Here is a 7,966-nt window from a genome sequence, read left to right on the forward strand (position 1 = left end):
TTTTGTATATGTGTTATATCCTCTCCTACTCTTTCTTAAAAGCCTAACGAATCTATCTCTTTCTTTCCCTGATCCTGTCTTTCTGCTTGAGCAGCACTGGTTAAAACCTCAAAATATTGTAAACAATTTCTGCATATATGCAGGTATCATCGCTAGTGCTAAATAAGTATTTGGTCGGTTACATGACGCCGGGTAAGTAGGGCTCGTGAGACAGCTCACCAAAAGAACGGTGGGGAACCCACTTGTTTAGCAGATGAAGACATGTTCGTAGGTACCTAGCGAAAAGTCACCTCAACTTTCCTAGACTTGTAGCTACGGTAGCCTACTAATGCTGAAGGCTCGCTGACATTGCATAGCGTCGTTGCTAGCGTGTGACTGTGTGCGTGTAAGAGACGCGTGAGTGACAGAGAGACAGAGGGAGAGCAGGGAAAGGAAATGCAGCTGAACTAGTACGCTGATAATCATAATCATAATCAGAAGGGATTTTATTCGCGATTGTGATTTAAAGTCAGTGTGAGTCCTTGGCCTTGTTAAAGTGGCCAACAGCGGATGGGAAGAAACTATTCTTGTGGCGTGAGGTTTTGGTCTTGATGGACCGCAGCCTTCTACCTGAGGGGAGTAGCTGGAACAGGGAGTGTCCAGGGTGGGAGGGGTCGGCCACAATCTTCCTCGCTCGCCTCAGGGACCTCGAGGTGTGCAGATCCTCGAGGGAAGGCAGATTGCAGCCGATCACCTTCTCAGCAGTGCGGATGATACGCTGCAGTCTGCTCTTGTCCTTGGCAGTGGCAGCAGTGTACCAGATGGTGATAGAAGAAGTGAGGATGGACTCATTGATGGCTGTGTAGAAGTGCACCATCATTGTCTTTGGCAGGTTGAATTTCTTCAGCTGCCGTAGGAAGTACATCCTCTGTTGTGCTTCTTTAGTGAGGGAGCTGATGTTCAGTTCCCACTTGAGGTCCTGGGAGAGGATGGTGGCCAGGAAGCGGAAGGACTCCACTGTATTGACTGGTCCACAACCATCTCCACTGTCTTAAGAGCATTGAAGATGGTTGTGGACATCAGGAAGAACACCCCACTCACCCACTCAGCCCCATAAAACTGCTTATTAAAAATAATAACAAAACGCAATATCTGGCCGCCGGTGTTGATAGTCCTCGGGGACTTCAACATCCACCTCCAAGGAACGCAGGCTGTCGACTTCTTGTCTCTCCTGACTTCCTTCGACCTGACGCTGCTGAGCACAACGGCGACCCACAAGGCAGGCAAACAGCTAGACCTCGTCCTGACACGTAACTGTATCACTGACTTAACCTCTGTAACCCCACTGCACATTTCTGATCACTACTTTATCAAATTATCTGTCTCTCTCCCTCCAACCCCTCCTACCTCCCCTCCCCTCGTAACTTTCCGGCGCAACCTCCGCTCCCTATCCCCCTCCCATTTCTCCTCTCTTTTAACATCCTCCCTCCCTCCCATTGACGAATTCTCGTCCCACCCCACTAACACTGCCACCGACACCTTGTTAACCACTTTAACTGCATCACTTGACTCTCTCTGTCCCCTGTCAACAAAGCCTGCACGATCCTCTCCCTCCTGCCCGTGGCTTACGGATGTTATTCGTGAATAACGGTCCACCCTTCGAGCAACTGAGAGGAGATGGCGCAAGTCCAAAGACGGTCTGGACCTTGATAAGTATCACTCCCTCCTTAAATCCTTCTCTTCTCACATAACTGGTGCTAAAACCCTCTACTTTCTTAACAAAATTAACTCTGCTTCAAACCCCCACAAACGTTTTTCTACCTTCTCCACCCTTCTTAACCCACCTCCCCCACCCCCTCCCTCCACCCTGACAGCAGACGACTTCTCCTCATTCTTTGAGAATGTCCCCTTGATCCTGTCCCCTCCCCTCTCTTTCAAACCATCTCCCCCTCTATCATAACTTTTCTTCCTGCTCTACAGATTTTCTGAGATGGGCATCACTGGCATTGCACTCCAGTGGATCTCAACCTACCTGTCGGGAAGATCCTACCAGGTCTCCTGGGGAGGCAAAGTGTCAGACCCTCGCCAGCTCTCCACTGGTGTCCCACAGGGCTCCGTCCTTGGACCTTGTCCTTGACCTTGGACCTTGACCTTGTCCTTGGACTCTTCTCTCTGTGTCTCCATCAGAGACACAGACTGTCTCTCCACCTTCAAGAGAAGGCTCAAGACGCACTTGTTCCGGGAGTACAACGGTACTTAGGAATGGTTTGTTGAACCCAACGCTAGTTTCCTCAAGGATTACAATGACTCTTGCTTAGACTGTTGCTCTTGTTGGTTAGTGGTAGCTGATTTAAACTGTTGTATTATATTTAATCCTATTTTTATTGCTTTCCTACAGGTACACTTGCACTTAGAGATTCATGTTGTGTATTGTAATTTGCTTAACTACATGCTCTTATGGTTTCTTCCCTTTAGCACTTATTTTTGGTTGTTCACAATGTGTACTTCTGTTTTTGGCTACCTGCAATGCTTTGGGGCTATCTTGTTGTTATTACGCAATATGGAATTTAGGCCATATCGCCTTAGGTCTAACGTTAGGCTATTATAACGTTATATGAACTCATCACTTTATTCCTGTCACACTTAGCCTAATGTAGAGAGTAATACAACATCTAAAATATATGGGAGTCAGGTGGCTGAGCGGTTAGGGAATCGGGCTTGTAATCTGAACGTCGTCAGTTCGATTCCTGGCCGAGCCAAATGACGTTGTGTCCTTGGGCAAGGCACTTCACCCTACTTGCCTCGGGGAATGTCCCTGTACTTACTGTAAGTCGCTCTGGATAAGAGCGTCTGCCAAATGACTAAATGTAAATGTATAAAATCCTTGAACTTCCCTGTCAATATAAGTTATTCGGATCACCTAGCGCTGCAGATGTGTACGGAAGTGAGAAGCGGAAACGATTACATCTGCAGGGCTCTCAAGTGTCAAGCATTGAGCGTGACAGTCACTCATTGTATTTCTCACGCAGAATTTTTTCTTCTTCCATCAAAAAAAAGGGGTCTACACAATAGCCAATCGGAAAATAGCACCATTGTATCTGGGTAAGATTTAATGTAACAACCAATGGAAAAAAAGTACATCCTGTAATTTTTTGTGATTCTGCTACGTCTCCCGAAAGTTTTGTTCACCTACAAAGCAGACCACTGGAGCTTGAGCATCACTTTGAGCACAGTCATGATCTCCTGTTTTAATGTTACAACAAATTCACAACTTGTTTGACACAAACAATGACAACTTGATTATGCTAAATGCTTGAAAATATCACTAGATGGGAAAATGGACCCACCTGCAAGCAAGCACACCCTACAATTTCCCCAGAAATTGTACCCTCTCTAGTTGAGAAATACAATATCACGTTACAAGTTGTAAATTACTCATTTTACAAGCACGTATGTGTCACAATAGCCCTGCTCTGTTCATATTAGAGAACTAGGTTTTTTTTTACAATGTGAATAAATATATTATTACTTAAGGCAAATCATCCTTTATCAAGGTGATTTCAGGCAGCCATTGTTTACAAAAATCTTCTCCGGGTTGCCACCCGTCCCGTATAATACGGGACCGTCCCGTATAGAACAATACAATTTACCGTCTCGTACTGAGTCAATACGGGACGCAATATGTCCCGTATTTTCATGCTAAACCTACTCTAATTCTTACGTTACGTTTTCACATGCTCCTACATGAGAAATAATATAATAAAACCAAGAGTGTCACGAGACATGGTAACAATGATGTTGAGTGACAGTGATTGCCTGTCATTCTGATAATCAAAATAAGATAGTCCCACGTGTAGCACGGTCGATGATGATTGTAATAGGTGCGTTCGACTTCATGCAGCGCCGGCGTCGTCTGCAGCCGCCTGCAGCCCGGCTGACTTGAAGCAGCCAATGGCCAATATTTCCCCCTCAACATTGGCCCTTATTTGCCCAAATTGGAGGTGGCAACCCTAACCATACCTCATCAGACAACTTAATTTTTAACCACTTTAATTACAAGATGGAGGAATACTTTGAGTAGATGGAATACTTTGAGTAGATGGAATATCCACAAATCTGTGGGCAATGTAGAACAGAAGACATATTAGAAATATCATATTTTGATTAAATGTTATGACCATTCTAGTGATTAGTGGAAACAAGGGGGAAACTGGAATTCCTCTCCCCCAAAAGTAGCTAGCGCTATGGCTGGATACTCTAAATAACCAAAAACGTTCGACTTTCTTCCACAATCGACCGAATTGGCCAAACAAGGCATGTACATTTAGCTTAAAGGGGCAATTGACTGTTTTTTGGGGGTTTTTCACACTGTTCCTTAAGGTCTCCGAATAGGGTATGTAACATTGGTTGGGTTGAAAATGGCCCGGGTGCTGTTCTATGCCCTCTGACAGATGCTCTGAAATGTTCCCGGGAAAAAACACTAGCTTTTCTCCTTTTATGGTATGCTCATTAATATTTAGATAAGCTGCGCGCTGATTGGTTGGTTATCAACGAGTGAAGCTGGGAGCAAAAACGCAACACGGCCAACAGCAGCACTCGCTGAAACACCGAAGTTGGAGACTTGAAATAAAAACGCGCAAATAAATCTATTGTGTCTACACAACATTGTTTTCAACAGATTGACTATGTATCATTTGAAATGATAACATTACTTGTTTCCACTTCTGTTGTTGAAGCAAACTGGATTGACTTAGGTGGGTAGAACGTTAGGCTACAGCTTAGCAACCAAACCATATCGTGATTCTACTCGGCTTCAGTTAGCTAGCTAGGCTAGCTCTAGATATCTTGCTGTAAATTAACATGACAAAGATCTGGACAAACATGCATCGTGAATTGTAGATTTTCATTACACAGGTTATTTATTTGAATAAAACACAGTCAGGAACATGAATCAACGTTAGCCCCATTGCCAATAAACTAGGCTAAATTATCACACATTCAACCTATGCTCTTGCGTTAACTAGCAAGCTAAACTTGTTTACATGCATACAGTCTAGGTGTTACTAGTAACAGTTACTAGCAATGCTAACGTATCTTGTATCTAGAACCTGCCTTTCTCCAGTTCTTTCAAATAGATTATTTAGACAGGCGTTAGCAATAAGCCAGACTGCTGTTCGTTTTCTGGCTATTTTTCGGAAGCTTCCCTTCTAATGCCGACTACAGCTATTCTAGCTAGAGTCATTTGAAGTGTGTAGAAACGTATTTAGCATTCTACCTGGTATGCTATATACAGGAAACGTTAGCATTGCTAATAACTGTTAGCACAACATCATACTGTCCTTATAGCTTGCGGTTGCAATGAGCATACGGTCGGAACAGCACCTCTTTCCAGGTTCAGCTTCCTAGCAAATCCTGCTTGAAATTGTCCAAGGTTGTCAAAACTGTCTTGGGTGAAATGTTCAGAGCAAATGAATGATTGAGTGTCGAACTTCGCCTGGATCTTCTCATAGACAACAGCAGCCATGCCTGTTGAATGTTTGGCTCCTGAATGTTAGCCTTCCCTGTACAGCCTGGAACACAGCATTTACGACCGTGGTCCATTTTCAATATCCTTGTTATAATTCAAAACGTTCTTCTTTGTAATTCCTTATAAGTGGCCTACACAGAGCAGCGCTCAGCTAAACTAGTATCGGAGATAGACGCTACCTCGGGCTGGTCTGGATTTAAATTCTGGGGCGTGACAAAGATACAGACCAGAGCCAATAAGAGGGCGATCACCGGTCCTACGTAGGACCGGTAGCTTTGTTGAAAAGCTAGCGTTTTACAGCCAAATTGTTTCTTTTTGAGATTTGAATAGGAATAAGGTGTCAATGGACTTTGATATTCACGGTATGTTCAGTTTACCCACCGAACTGTCGTTATTCAACTATGACAAGGTACAATCGGTTTTGCAGTCAATTGCCCCTTTAAAGTTTACCTAATGTAGCTAGTTCATTTAGTTTTTCCAAGTTTCACCGAAATCTGCTAAAATCGAGGCTAAACACGGTGCTACTTCTGTCATAGCTGCCTGTTACAAACGGCTAAGCAGTGGCGGCTGGTGCATTTATTTCCAGGGGGGGCTATATTGTGCTCCAAGATCCTAGCCTTGCTAGGGGGGTCCGGGGGAATGCCCCCCCGGGGAAGAAAAATGCTTTCTCAACACCAGAAAGCAGTATTTTGGTGCATTCCTAAATGTATTTACTAATTTGTAAATTGAAGTGCTGAAAACGACCTAGTGCATTGTCTTCCTGTCATTCGACTGTTGCTGAATTAATAGACCAATTTTTTGTTTGTAAACATTCGGGATGCGCACGCAATGTGGCTGCAGAAAACTGGGAAAGGATAGCATTTAAAACGGCAAAAGGACCACACGGATCATACAAATAGTTGGATTTAAAAAGACCAAAAAAGTTGAGGAGGACAAGAGAGAAAGCGATTCCCCATTGATCTGTCGCATAAAAATTTTGATTTGGGTCACAAAAGTCTTAAAATTTGAGTGAGAATGTTGCCCGGTACAGACCGCATAGTCGAGCGGCAGCCATGTCTTCACGTCATGTCACAGTTTATCATCTTACAGTTTTACAGTCAATTCTACATCTAAAAAGTCAAGCAGGGCTGCTTTCAAGAGATATGGGAATTCTGCTTTAAGCCAGCTGGTCCGATTATTTTTCTGATTTGTTTAAACTGGCAATCTGAGTGAGACTGTTACACTGTTTTGACGTTAGCCTCAGTCAGACTCGCTCACTGGCAGTGTGCACAATGTTGTATTTCACTCCATTCTACAACAGAAACGTCAGGGAGGACTGCCTAATGTAGATAAGAGCCTAATGAAGATATCCAGCATCTCCGATTTCTTTAACCGAGCCTGTTTCATTTGTCATTTGCCTGAGAAAGCGACCTCCGTTAGCCAGGCTAGTTTTGCCCGATCACTTGGTCAGGCTTTTTAAGGGTATCGGGGTCAAGTGACTTTTGTGCATTGACAAGTGAAACGTAAATGTATTTGTCCAAAGGCCAAGAGCCTCAAAAAGTTAATATCAAGCCCTGCAATCCAGTGGCCAGAGATATATGATGACCTGATCGACACTCCAAGTGTAATAGACCGGGGAAAAGTTTGTCTTTTGCAACCGACATGCGCAGTTGAGCCTGCTTGACAGTTGTGTGACGTAGGGTGATTATTGGTCTATAGGCCTGTACATGCATTTTATGACGTTTGATAGCCATGTCTAAATGCATTCAATTAGGCTATACCAGACAAAAGTTATGTGATTAGCCTACCCTGGTAGCTGAGTTTCCCACTCATTGCTGTTGGGCTGGGGGTCAGACGCAGCGTCCTCTTGAACACTCTTCGCCACAAATCCAAATGAAGATAATTTTGCCAGCTTTGCCACCCTTTCATCCTTCTCTTTGCGTTTGTGCCGCTTCCTTCAGCCACTTTTGTGTTTGAAGGGCATGGGGGTAGCCTACTTATCGCTCAACACACAACGCGATGCAACACAACACAACAGGATGGGAAACAATCGCAACATGTGTGGGTGGGATATAGAATCTTTGACAACAATATTACTCAGACATCCTTGCTATTTTTCGATGGCTTACTTAATGAAAACGAGATTCGTTTCATTCAGCAAAAGGCAAATAAGGCAAAATGAATGATTTGCTGTTGTAAAGACTGACTATATTGTCAAAATGTTTATTGGGCAGGTGATAGCTCATAATTAGAAAGTCAATTTCCTGCATAAAATGCGTTGGAATGCTGAAAGCTGAATCTTTTTTTTATTGCTGAAAATACAGAAATTAGAAAATACCCACTGAATATGTGGTCGAAATAATAGTCTAAGTTTTGAACCAATATAAAAATGTAAAACAGCACGGAAAAGGCAGCAAAATATGATGCAAAGTTTTTATTCGAATCCAACACAAAGGATTGATTTCAACAAACGTGAGTGGA

This window comes from Hypomesus transpacificus, chromosome 7, assembly GCF_021917145.1.
Source record: "Hypomesus transpacificus isolate Combined female chromosome 7, fHypTra1, whole genome shotgun sequence".
NCBI lineage: Eukaryota > Metazoa > Chordata > Actinopteri > Osmeriformes > Osmeridae > Hypomesus > Hypomesus transpacificus.